Source organism: Podarcis pityusensis (assembly GCF_964106645.2).
Source record: "Podarcis pityusensis genome assembly, chromosome: 9".
NCBI classification, from domain to species: Eukaryota; Metazoa; Chordata; class Lepidosauria; order Squamata; family Lacertidae; genus Podarcis; species Podarcis pityusensis.
In genome coordinates, this window is record NC_138034.1 from 46,781,188 (window position 1) to 46,794,556 (window position 13,369).

Sequence of the window (13,369 nt, forward strand, 5' to 3'; positions counted from 1 at the left end):
TCTTAAATGTAAAACATCTGGTAATATTTCTCTCATGGGCAGAGAAAGTAGATCGCTACTATGTATATCAGATAAACCACACACTAGTACCAAATATGTATTTGTTCATATATATGTGGTCTGCACAAGCAAAACTAGTCTACCAATGATGTATTGTGGTCTATCTTTTTTTTTGGACAATCCTTTGTTTTTGCAGTTTTAGGCAGGGAAGTTGTTAGGGGGCAGTTCGGGGGGGGCTGAGATTTTGGCTCTTTTGCAGCGGGTCTTACATCTCCCACCCATCCCCACTGGTGGGGCAGAGGGCAGGGAGGACCCAAACAGTAGGTGGAGCAAGAGGCAATGACAGTCAGAGCCATCTAACTCTAGCTTTGTCCTCGGCCTCCTCTCTGTTGAGTTCTAGAAGAGCAACATGCCAAACTGTGGTTTAGGACCATGATGATATGCACAAACCTGGGATGTCTGTTCTGTCAGCAGGAGCAGTGTACTCAGTCTTTTAAGCACTGCACATGCCTACTGGATAACGCTGCTTGGAGATAACAGTTTCAATAAGTAATAAAACAAATTAGTCTAATTGTGATGTGGAATTATGAGGCAAATAGAGGGTTGCTAAATTTGTGTTCATCTAAAAATATTAAAGCAGGGATGGAGGGCATCTGCAGGGGAGAACAGGTAGTTGGGAGGTAAACTTTTCCCCACCTAAGGATTTCTCATATAACGTCTTCTTTCAAACAGGTCTCCCTGCCACCCCAGTGTTAGCAATTTCACTCCTCCGATGCTGCATTTTGTGATTGGTATAATTCACATGCCTATCTGAGAAGACTGTAGGAACAGAAGACAGCCTTCTCTCTTTTGTTGTCTGTACTTTTGCTTTTGCTTTGTTTTGTTTGTTCTCTGAGAGCTGGAGAGAACAGACGCCATTATGCCTTTGTCTGTACATAGTGTGTAAATAAATAGTAGATTAGACTATGATGTTTCACGCTTCTTGCTGTGTTAAGCTAGAAGATTAGTGTGCATAGATCATCTGATTTATGTCGCTGAGCGCACTGGAGAATGGGGGAGATGCCTTTTCCAGGGTTGCGCATACCGGAGGACGCTTGGAGTTCCGGGGGTTTGCAGGCACCCCTGGGCATTTTCCAACACCTAGTGGGTTGCAAAATTGGAAATAAGCCACCTGATTAAAGAAACAAGACCTTGGGTTGTGGTGAGTGTGGCATATGGAAAAGGTTACCATTAACTGGCGAATACTTACTCGGATACAAGTGTTTCCCAAAATATTGTACCAGTGATATATTAAGATGACCTGGAACAATGGTATAATCAAAATGAAAGAGAAAAAAATATAAATGAAAAACTTGATGTTTTCAAAAACAGATGCATCATCCATTTGCGTGGTTGAAAACCCACATTGTGGACAAAAGAGGCTTCTCATATTTGATGAGCATCTTGTTACAGCATTGGGCCTCTGTGGAGTTACTAAAAATAGAAGATAGAAGAAAAAAGGAAAAGAAGAGGGCAGAAGGGTGGAACACTGAGTATAGTTGTTCTGTGTCAACTAGAAAAGGAGTTGGATAAAAAAAATTAGGTCAGGGATAATCAACGTGATGCTCACTATATGTTGATGGACTATACTCCCAACTCCCAAGAGACTGCGATCTACTCCCAGTATATAAAAAAAATGGAAGTGATCTACCCATTGTCATTGGAAGGAGGATGAGTGGGGGGTGGGGTGGGTTGCCCAGAGGTGTTGAGCTTTTTTGGGGAGGGGTCAGTGTTCTTAAGCTTCTTTTAGGGGAGTACAGTGGTACCTCGGGTTAAGTACTTAATTCATTCCGGAGGTCCATACTTAACCTGAAACTGTTCTTAACCTGAAGCACCACTTTAGCTAATGGGGCCTCCTGTGCCACCGTGCCGCCAGAGCACGATTTCTGTTCTCATCCTGAAGCAAAGTTCTTAACCTGAAGCACTATTTCTGGGTTAGTGGAGTCTGTAACCTGAAGCGTATGTAACCTGAAGCGTCTGTAACCTGAGGTACCACTGTATAGAGAAAATCGATCACCAGCCATACCTGCAGCGGAGGGACGAGCTCCGGGGGCCATGACATTCCTTGCCCGCTTTATTTAATCCCGCAATCAACCAGGATCACCCCAGGGATCCATCTGTTGATCGCGGTCGACCGGTTGAACATGTCTGGACTATAGCATCCATTATTTTGGAGCATTGCCCATACTAGCTGGAGCTGATGGGAGTTGGAGTCCAAGAACATGTTCCAATGTTCCAACTCAGGACTGAACCCCGGTATTCCAAACAGGCTCTGAGGTAAGTTCTACTGAGCTGGGTTCAAAATAAGCCATGGCAAAGGGAGCCTTGGTTGGATAAACTCATTGGACAACCTCACATAGGTACAGCACCTTCCTGCTACTTTTTCTCCAGAGATTGGAGAAACTGAAGAATCTAAGTTTTTGCAGGCTGGAGAGATGACACTTTGCTAACTATACCTCCCACTATGATTGGTCACAAGAACAGCATGATAGTTTGTTGAAACTTGAACATTTAAAGTTCAAATCAAGCTCCATTGATGAATAATTCACTTGCTAAATGGTTACCAGATGAAACCTTGTCTTTGGTATTATCGTTTGTAAATTGAATATATTAATTTCCCAAACCTTACTCTATCCTCATAGCAGCCACTAGCATTATATGCCAAATTACTCACATACAGAAATGTGTCTGATTTCAGAGCACTCTGATGAATATTGTAAAAGTCCATGAACAGTCTGATGAATAATCCTATCCATGATAATTAAATACATTTATTCACAGTGTATGATATTGCTGTTCCGAAAACTTCCTACTGTTTCTTCATCTAAACAGAAATTGGCTCCATGTGGCAAGATTATACTGAAGAGAAAAATGTGTCATGATTACTATTTTACTGGCCAATTTATTTTAATATCTGTCTACATAGGTCTATCTACCAACTGCGGAACCCTAATATAACTTGCTAAGAGACAGCAATTTTCCTTAGGGAAAACCATGGCATTTCTCCCTTCTCTGAAATAGTTCATTTTATTACTTTTTCCTTTGGAAAATGCTGAGGAAAAAGAATGAGGTTCTGGCTGAAATCTGCAAACCAGTCTGTAGGACTCTGCTTTGACTCCCCATGATAATTTAAAAACAAATATTCTGTTTTCCATTTTAGAATTGGGGATGGCTGGACGTGTCTGGTTGAGAACGCTTGGCATTGTTTTGGCCTATAGGGATGACACTTCGTCTGTTTCAATGATGAATGCTTATAGAATGTTCATGTTTGTAAAACTCCAGTCTCTTAGGAACCATTGTTACATAGCTGACATTTATGAAGGACACCTGCGTTATGTTTGACAATTACAGTAATCTCTGCCACATTTGTCATTCCTGTCTGCATTTAGGTCTGCAATATAACCAGTGAAATGAGAGAGCATTTTTCTCAACAGCAAGACAAATGTTACAAGTGCTTGGTTTTTAAGTCCTTTTAAGATTTGTTACACAGCTTTGGCTACTGGCTTCTTCCTCACTTGATTCAGTGAGACAAGGTAGTGTTTAAAATGGCTGCTTTGAACGTACCTGTAAGTCATGGGAACCTTATGGGGAAGATTCCCAGACCACTGACACCCCTGCTAAATGCACTTGGGGGATAAGAGAATAATAATAATAATAATAATAATAATAATAATGTCATTTATCCTCTCAGGTCAAGGAGTTGGAACTAACATGGGAATTCCAAACAGTGCTTGGAATGAACTAGTTCAAAAATCTCTGAAATGCATCTGAAAGTAGTCCTCATAATTATCAAAAAACTAAAGGTCAATTAAGTTCATTTTGGGGTAGAACTTTGAACACTTTGTAGTTCATCTTCACTTTCATCTCCTACCTACTTACCCCACCCCCGCAGCAGAAGGGCTGGACTCTTAGCTTTCTTTAAATAAAAAATAAAAAATTGACATTTATAAAGAAAGTTAGAAAACAAAGCATGGAGGCAGCATTCTAAGGTAATGGTCCCCAAACAGGTTATTGGTGGACCACATAAAGATTTTTTGCTGGTTGTAGCAATTGTAATGCACTGTGCTGGGTTCTGCATGATCTTTAATTTTATTTTTACAGAAATGTTGTGGACCACTGGAATGAAGTTGGCGGGCCACAGTTTGGGAACCCGTGTTCCAAGGCTTATTAGGCTGATTTGGAGATGCTGTTGTTGCTATGGAAACTTAGCTACTTAATCACGGTTGCTAAGCAATCGGAACCAAGGAATGTGAGGCATTTCCTGTCTCTTCCCTTTTGAGGAGATTTGTTCTCTTCCAATTGGAGCAGCTTGCAGCGATAAGTACAGGAATACAAAACTGGAATCAGTTGGCTTTTCCTTTCGTTGTCCCCTGACTCATCCACTGTTGGCCTCCCTGCCTTGTGCCCTACGAGTCCTAATGGACACCAGCCATCGCTGTAGAAAAGAGAAGCATGACATGACAGGCAAAGAACACCTGTAATGGTGACCCGCATTGGTGACATTCCTTAGCAGAGTTAAATAGCGTGGGCACAGCATGATCTGAGAAGCTGAAAGAAAGTAAAAGGTTGAGAGAGAGAGAATTCCGCTCAAAGTACTGACTGTGACCCCTTGCCCTTTTGGAACAGATGTGTTTGTCCTTTACGATGAAAGCGCACTGCTTGCCGGCATGTAATAAAACCACTGATGGTATAATGTAGTCACTGGTGGTGTGAGCAGTAGTTAGAAGCAGAGAGCCAGTGGGGAAATGCAAGCTACTTTACATTTAACTCAATCCCAGTTGCCTTATATTAGCCTACACCCACATACATATTTATTCAGACATTCTTTTCACAGACTTTCTTCCTTTTTATAGCCTAACCCTTCCTTCCTTCCTTGTCTCTACTGACAAACCACTATGACATCTGTGGTGGTGGTTGGAGCCGGCTGAGATGTAATATATGAGTTCAGGCTTCCTTCCAAGCGGGATCGCTATTACAGGGACTTCCAGTTAGTGGTTCAGATTTCTCCCCCTCTGAATGCAATCACCGGAAGAGTAAACTCCTTGTGAAGACGTGTATAGAAACTTACTCTGACAGCAGAGTCAGTAATAAACATTCACTGCACTCCAAAGGAATACAGTAGTTCCTGCACCCTTGGTCTTTCATCTGCAAGCTAAATATAGTAAATATTTAACTGTAAGCGATATCTTAGAAAGCAAGGTTGGCTTTTGCAAGTTTCCATTTAAAAAATATTATTGTGAGTTGTAAAGAGGAAATCTCAAATCTAAATGTAAAACCCATGTTTTACCATCTCCTTGATACTGTGGTTGTGGCGGGGAGGTGTTGCACATGATGGGAATTGAGAAACATTGATATTTTACTATTAAATAAAAGTCATTGAGATATTGGCGTAAGAAATTCCTCCAGTTTGGATTCTATTACCAATGAAAAACCAGTTCAACATTCCAGATTTTTCTTCAGGCAGTGAATATATGTTGCCCTGAGGAGACATTTTGGCATGCTTCTCCCTTGCCTCCTAAAGGAAGACATGGCTACCACTCAAATAGGTATCATGAGGAAGTGGCTAAAATTAAATTCAGGCAAAACTGTAATATACTGCTGCCTTGGGTTGTCAGATGTGAAGAAGGCACTGAAGCCAGTTAGGTGTGCAGGCTAAGGCGGTGCTTTTAAGTTGAGTACTTCTCTATAACAAATGTGCTACATATGAGATTGTACTGTAGTACTAAAAATGGTAAGGCAACCATTGATGGAATGATGCCAGAAATATATAAGAGGAATAAATTACTGCCTCCAAGTATCAAATAATTTAACCATTAAACAATTTAAAAACATTTTATGCAGTTACAAAGCAGTGTAAAACAAAACAGAGCAAATAAAGGTGGACATTAATAATCACAGTCTGAAGAGCTGAACATTTTCCTTGATCCGCAAATTGAATCCAATCACATGAACTCCACCAATTTCAATTAATTATTGATTTCTGATTCTCAAGAAATAAATAAGCTTCATCACGATTTTATTCCATATGTGGATTTTGGATTTGAACAGTGGTATATTCAGTTGCTGATACAGACTTGGCCTCGAACATTTAACTACAGTACTGCTTTCAGTGTCCAGTTAGAGGATTCACTTTCAGTATGATGATTATGACTTAAAATTTGCATGTTTTTGGTGCAGAGTTAATTTAAAGACATTAAAATATGACAAAATTACAATCCACAATTCCAATAAAAGTCTCTCTCCTTTCCAGGACTCCAAACGAATACCTTAGGGCTCATTTGCACTTCAGTTCCCCCCACTGTTTCCCCCTGGAAAAAAACCCATGGTTTAGTACTGAATCAGAACAAACAGCAAGAGGATTTTCTGTGGATTACCGTTTGTTCCAATTTAGTGATAAAGAGAAAGTTTTCTGGGGGAAAGCAGCAAAGGCAAAACCACTGGGACTTGTGCTTAGAAAGCACAGGACAAGTGGAAAACAGCTTCAACTCGTGCTTCCTAGGCATGGGATGAATAGAATTACGGATGAGCCCTTAGTCTTTACTGTTAATATAAAGTGGGGAATTATCAGCCCCTTTGGCAGATTGGTTTGGGGAGAAGAGGCTCAGACTTGAGAAAGCCAACACAGAACTATTTATTCATACCATAGCCTGCATCATGTGTTGTTTGATTAAACGGATAAGTATCATGAATAAGGTTCTTGTCTTGACTGCAAACGATAAAGATTGAAACCATATTTCTCTTTCACATACAGAATACACATATACAGTAAGGAAGATGAGCAGTAGTCTTGGATCCTTAAACATGCTTAGACAATCTTTCCCGTGATTTATTGCGGAATATGCTTTGTGGTTTTTCAGTCTGATTTGATTAGTCATGGTTTGTCTCAATGGGTGTTTTGTCTAGTCTTGCCCCAAACCTCTTGACCTGGAATCTATTTTAGCTGTCGATGGAAGGAACTGATCCGGGGACCTTCAGCATGCAAGAGATGGGCAGCACTAATACTTTGTGTAAGGTCGCTTCCAGGCAACCTGCCTAATGAACATTCAGCCTGACTGGTCTGCAGAAAGATGATGTCCACTAGTTAATGAGCATTCATCCTGATTTGTTTGTGGGGAGATTAGATGAAGTTGTGTCAAGCAAGAGTTACCCTATGCATTTCTCCATCACTTTCCTTATCTCAAAAAGTCCAGTGTTTGGATGAAAATGGGTTTGTGTTTCACAAGAGCTCCAAGTGAGTTTTAATTGTGCAGCCTGAATTGGCTGGAATATGACAGTCTGGAAATGCGTGAGGTCAAGTGTGGTGCCTGCTGCAGCAATCCTTCCTCCTCTCTACCCACCAGTCATGTACTCTATAAATATATATATTTATAGTGGGAGTTAACTGGAGCATTTTGAGAGTGCTCTGCAAGTTGCCATTTGGCAATTGGATGTGTGCAGTGCTGCTTCCTTATCTTGACCTTTGCCACATCCTCTTTGTAAATAAATCTGCCGTCTCTCCATGCTCTCTCAATGAAAAGATACTAAACCCTGAAAGGCAGCCCCTGGAACTTCATTTGGAAATAGGGAGTGTGAAACCAAATCAGGCAGTATAAAGATATCTCGTGCTCTCATTAATTCTCCTCCTCGGCTACAAAAGCCACACATTTTTCTCTCTTTCCTAACCAAACTATTTCAATAAAGCAGGAAAGTTATAAATCTGCCACCTGGATTTCACTCAAAAGAAACATTACCAATAGCCCCCCCCGGGTTTCATAAATGGTGAATACTTGTTTGGCACATAAATTATGGTAAGTATATTATTCATATTGTCTTTTTACACAAATGTGTCTTGATGATTTGTTATCTGTCTCCATTTAAAAACAAAGCTGAAGACAGATGCTTACCAGTAAATGTCTGTTCATGAGTGAGATTTCATTAAAATGTAATATATTTTGACACGCAAGTCTTAATTAAATACTTGGGTTGCAAAGAGGGTTTCCGAATAGGGCTCACTGTCCAACTTAACCCTTATACACTTACCTATTCCTGTTTCACCTTAGTGCTCTGGAATTTTATTGCTCTGAAGTTCTTTAATAAATCTCTCTACGATATGGAAAACTGATGGTTTCCCACAACTTCCTGATTTTACTTTGCAGGAGATAGAAGAATAGCTAGCTCCACCTATTGGGGAAAACATAAATCTGAGAATTGCTCTTTTTAATTTCCATAAAACAAGAAAAAAGGAGAGTAAACAAACAAAACCTCAAAGCTTTTCTGCTTCTGCTTCTATTTTTGAAATTCATGAAACACATCTCTCTTCCTCCCTCTCTCTGTCTGTTCTATTCAAGGTTAGAGGATATGTGAAATGTAAGAACTTAATAAGAGACTGGTGGGTCAGGCTAATGGACCATCTGGTCCGGCATCCTGTTCTCACAGTGGCCAACCAGATGCCAGTGGGAAGCCTGCAAGCAGGATCTGAACACAAGAACACTCTCCTCTCCTGTGATTTCCAGCAATTGGCATCCAACTGTGGAGGCAGAGCATAACCATTATGGCTAGTAGCCATTGATAACCTTCTCTGTGAATTTGTCTTTTAAATTCTCTTTTAAAGCCATCCAAGCTGGTGGCCACCACTTCCTCCTGTGGAAGAGTGTTCCATAGTTTAACTACGCACTGCATGAAGAAGTTCTTTCTTGATGTGTCCTGAATCTTTCAACATTCAGTTTCACTGGATTAAAAGGTAGACTGCAGGGCTGTCTGAAGCATATGTGGCACCGGGGTGCAAACACCCACCTGGCGACCCCCCCAGGTTGCCTAGTCTCAGGTGTGCAAGAGAGCGGAGCCGGCTGGCCGCCTCAGCGTCTCGCTGGCTCTGTCGCCCCCAAACTCACGGTGCAGAGCTGCCCGCAGCAGAAGAGCCCGCCGCGGCGCTCCAACTGATGGACGGGCTCTTACCTGGACTCAACTCTCAGGCCCTGGACTCTCGACCTGCCGCCCCTGAGAGCCCGGTGCCTGGGTGCTAAGCATCCCTAGCGCCTATCACTAAGACGGCCCTGGTGGGATGTGATCCATTTGGTGGACACAGTACCTGTCGAGGCTAGTGTTTTCAGCATAAAAGCTTGTCAAGTATAAAACAGGTTCTTACATGGAATGCTGGACTAGTGAGCGGCAGTTTCACAGCCAAATGCTTCTTGGTCATAAGCAATCAGGTTGACTGTACTTTTGAGGGCAAGATCAGTCAGACAGAGCAAGGAATACACCAGGCGGGAGGTCATGGAGCACAAGAGAAGTCACCATCTTCAGGCCAGAGAGTTGGCCCTTTAAGAGACTGCAGTTGTCCGAAAGGGGCCAAGCCTAGGAGAGAAGGACTTAGGCAGAAGTTCAAAATGCCTCGATTCAGTTCTGACTCTTTGGAGCAAGTTACTCACTAGGTACTCACAGACCCACTGTTAAAACCGTGTTCATGGAAGACAATCTTACTTCGCTATGAGTGATCGCCAAAGAAAGAAGAAGCCTTGCCCCGTGTTCACTCTCCAAGGCTGTTCTAATACACTGGAAGCTACTGAGGCAGCACCCCCCCTTGACCTCCTCCGCCAATGGAAATTGGTGAGATCTCACCTCAAATCGGCACTGGTGCTGGTGCTGCTTTTCCAACAGCAGTGGAGGTGGCAGGGTGGGTGGTGCTGGCGGTGGCAGCAGCAGCAGTGGCAGGTAGATACTTCCTGTTTCACATCAAACGTCAAACACTGGGCCACAGTTTAGTCACCCCTGACCTAAACTACTGTAGAGGAAAATATGCTTCTGTGGGTTCCTTAGAGGAGCCTTTCTCAACCTGTGGGTCCCCAGATGTTGTTGAACTACAACTCCCATCACCTCTAGCTAGCAAGGTCAGAGCTCAGGGATGATGGGACTTGTAGTCCAACAACATCTGGGGACCCACAGGTTGAGAACTGCTGCCTTAGAGGAAGGGATGTCTAGAAAGATAGGTCAAATGATAGATCACACACAGTTACCTGGAAGTAAGTCTCAAGCATGGGATTAAATGTTTGGAACCAATATAAAAGTTGAGAGATAGATACGTGAAGGAGTTGTACTCTTGTTTGGTGTTATGTTTAATCTATTTATACTTGGAATATGAATGTTCTCTTTGGGCTGGTTTGTGGCATTCTGGTTAAATATTTGCTGGGCGTGGTCCTGTATTGTATTTCATTGATGCAAACAAAGCATTGTGAGATGCCCTATTTCTTGCTGTTCTGTTAGTCTTCCAGTGTATTTCTGAGAAATCAGACCATAAAGTTTGCCTGGGGATTTTTTTTTGTATGTGGCTGAGACCCTTGTTTATGTCTTTTCAACGAAAGAATACCTAATAAGCTGTTCCATTTCACACAAATTATCCCCGGAAGGTATTTATATCCCGCCACTCCCCCCCCCAAAAAAGCCTTGGCAGTTGATGACATATTAAATCAGTGGTTTATAATTCATCCAGAAAGGTCACTCGGGACTGGAAGTTTTGAGTTTCAGACTGTGCTCCTCCTTATTGTCAGATTCAGTTTTACATTTTGGTTGAATTTCCCTTCGTCCGGGAGAGAGTTCATTTGTAGCTTCTTGCTGGTTTTGGGCACATGAAGCTTCACATTTGGTGACAATGGGCTTAGAATTGTGGAAAGTTATCCTATGGTAGGAAAAGCTTTACATTAGCAATATAGGCTAGAGCCTGGCTTTACTCATGGACCTTTTGTCTTGTTTCTGCTTTTTAGCTTTTGTTTTCCAGTAGCAAAGCAGCGTGATCCTTGGAGTTTCCTCTGCAGTTGCTTTCCCTTACTTGCAGACCAAGGAAAAATCAAAGCCAACACATACATCTTACTGAGAGCCCAAGAGGGCCTGAATAGAAGCTCCTGCGCATTAGCAGGATAGTGCATGTGCTTCAATCTGCATAGGCCTAGCTGTTCTGTCTAAGGTATGTGTGGTTCTCCTGCCCAAATGTGATTTTGTGTACTAGGTATAATATTCAAAAGGGGCTGGGGCTGGGAGGGAAGAGAGGATGTGGCTGAAAGAAAGGAAATGTACTTGATACTACAATGGTACCTCAGGTTAAGTACTTAATTCGTTCCGGAGATCCGTACTTAACCTGAAACTGTGCTTAACCTGAAGCACCACTTTAGCTAATGGGGCCTCCTGCTGCCGCCGTGCTGCCGGAGCACGATTTCTGTTCTCATCCTGAAGCAAAGTTCTTAACCTGAAGCACTATTTCTGGGTTAGCGGAGTCTGTAACCTGAAGCGTATGTAACCCGAGGTACCACTGTATGCACAGGGCTACAAATTTGTATGACCAAGATTGAAAAATAGCCACATAAGACTGAGAGAAAATAGATGGGTCTTGTTAGAGGGTTGCACAGAGTATTTAGCTGGGAGGGTTGCTCTGGGCAGAGATTGGCGAGCCCTGACCTAAGCACTGTTGACTAATCTACCTTGGAATGGGCTTTCTCACACTGGAGAAGCCTGCTCAACAGAGTAATTCTACCAAGTATGGTGGAGAATATTATTCTGAGTTCTCTGGAGCTCATCATCGAGCTGAATGCTAACAAAGCAGGAATTCTGTTGGCTTTGGAACTTAAGAAGAGTTTGCTGGTTCAAGCCAATGACCTATCTAGTTGAACACCATGTTTTCACAGTGTCTTACCAGATGCCTGTCAGAAACCCACAAGCAAGATACAAGCACAAAAGCATTCCCTGCCCCCTGGAGTTTCCAGCAACTGGTATTCAGAAGCATCACTGCCTCTGACCATGAAGGTCTAGCATAGCCCTCATGCCTAGTAGCAAATGATGGCTCTATCCTCCATGAATTTGAGCGCCTTAGTATACTTAGTTTAAGCAGTGCACTCTGTGCAGTCTCTAGTTTTGTTAATATAAGGACTGCCATGTTGCTATCTACTTCTGTTCTCTGCCCCACAAAGGTCTTTCATCTAGGGCTGCAGATAGCTCTGATGCAACACTCAGTGCATAAGGTTAGTAACTAAGCTTTCAGCTGAGATAGCTCAGTCAGTAGAGCATGAGACTCTTAATCTCAGGTCCTGCATTGCACGGGGTTGGACTAGATGCTCTTGTGGTCTCTTGCAACTCTGCTATTATTTGATTCTATAAAATATATTTTTCTGTGCAACTAATTTTGGACTTTAAGTCATTCTAGAAACTTGAGCTATGGTGTATTTTCATAGCACCTTAATAGTTATGTTCTGCAATTATGAAAGAAAAAACACATTTCAAAAGATTTAGCTTTTTCAGTAGTTCATGTGATGATTATGGTATAGAAAACTCTTTTTGTCGTCTTGTAGTAGAAAGAAACAGAAGGGTTTACCACTAGAGGGCAGTCTGGTAATTTAAATCCTTCAACTGGAGGTTTCCTTTTAGGAGAAGCAGAGTCTTTTAAAAAATTTAATCTTATTAGTCTTCTAATTTCAAGCAGAGAAGATAAAAGATAATCACCAGACAACAAAGGAATATAGCTAATTAAGAATCTCTGTTTATCAAGAGCCATAAGACAATTGTCTTTACATACATAATAGAACTCCAGAAGTATCAAATTCCAGAAAGTTGAGGCAATCACTACAACAAAATTTTACAAAACATAAAAACATGTTTCCTGGCTCTACAGAATATGCATGTCTTAAGATAATTTTGCTGCCCATTGAGCCTTCATTTGTATTTACATTTTAACTGCTTTATGTTTTGTAAATCTTCATGGTAACAACTTAAGAGCCATGCTCTATATATTGTTGGCCTGACAAAGTATTACATAACAAAGTTTAAAATATAAGCTAAGTATTTAAGAGCTTTAAGCGCTTTTCAGAAAGAAACATTTACATGATGGGCAAAATACAATAGTTGTTAGCCTTTGTTGATTCATCTTACGTTGCTAAACATATAGGGCTTGGAAAGTTATATATAATTCTTCATAGGGCAGATATATATGTATGTCAAATATTTCCATATTTATTTAACAACACAAGTTGTCCCCAGAATGGTTTACCTGGATGATACCTACTTTGTTGTTCTTTCAGTTCCACACAAAGGCTGTTTTATTTCCCCAAAAATCTCCTCAGATGCTTTTTAAATCCTGTTGATGGTTTTATGCTGTTTTTACATTTTTATGGCTTTTACCTTTTTTGCATTTAAATTATAATTTTTTATTTTTGTGCATGAATAGCCTTGAGAATATAACTAAATGGCAGTATAAAAAATGGCAGAACCCCCTTCATATAATAATTTTAAAATAATAATTTTATTATTTGTACCCCACCCATCTGACTGGGTTGCACCCACCCACCCTTGTGAGAATTACTAACTTCTATGA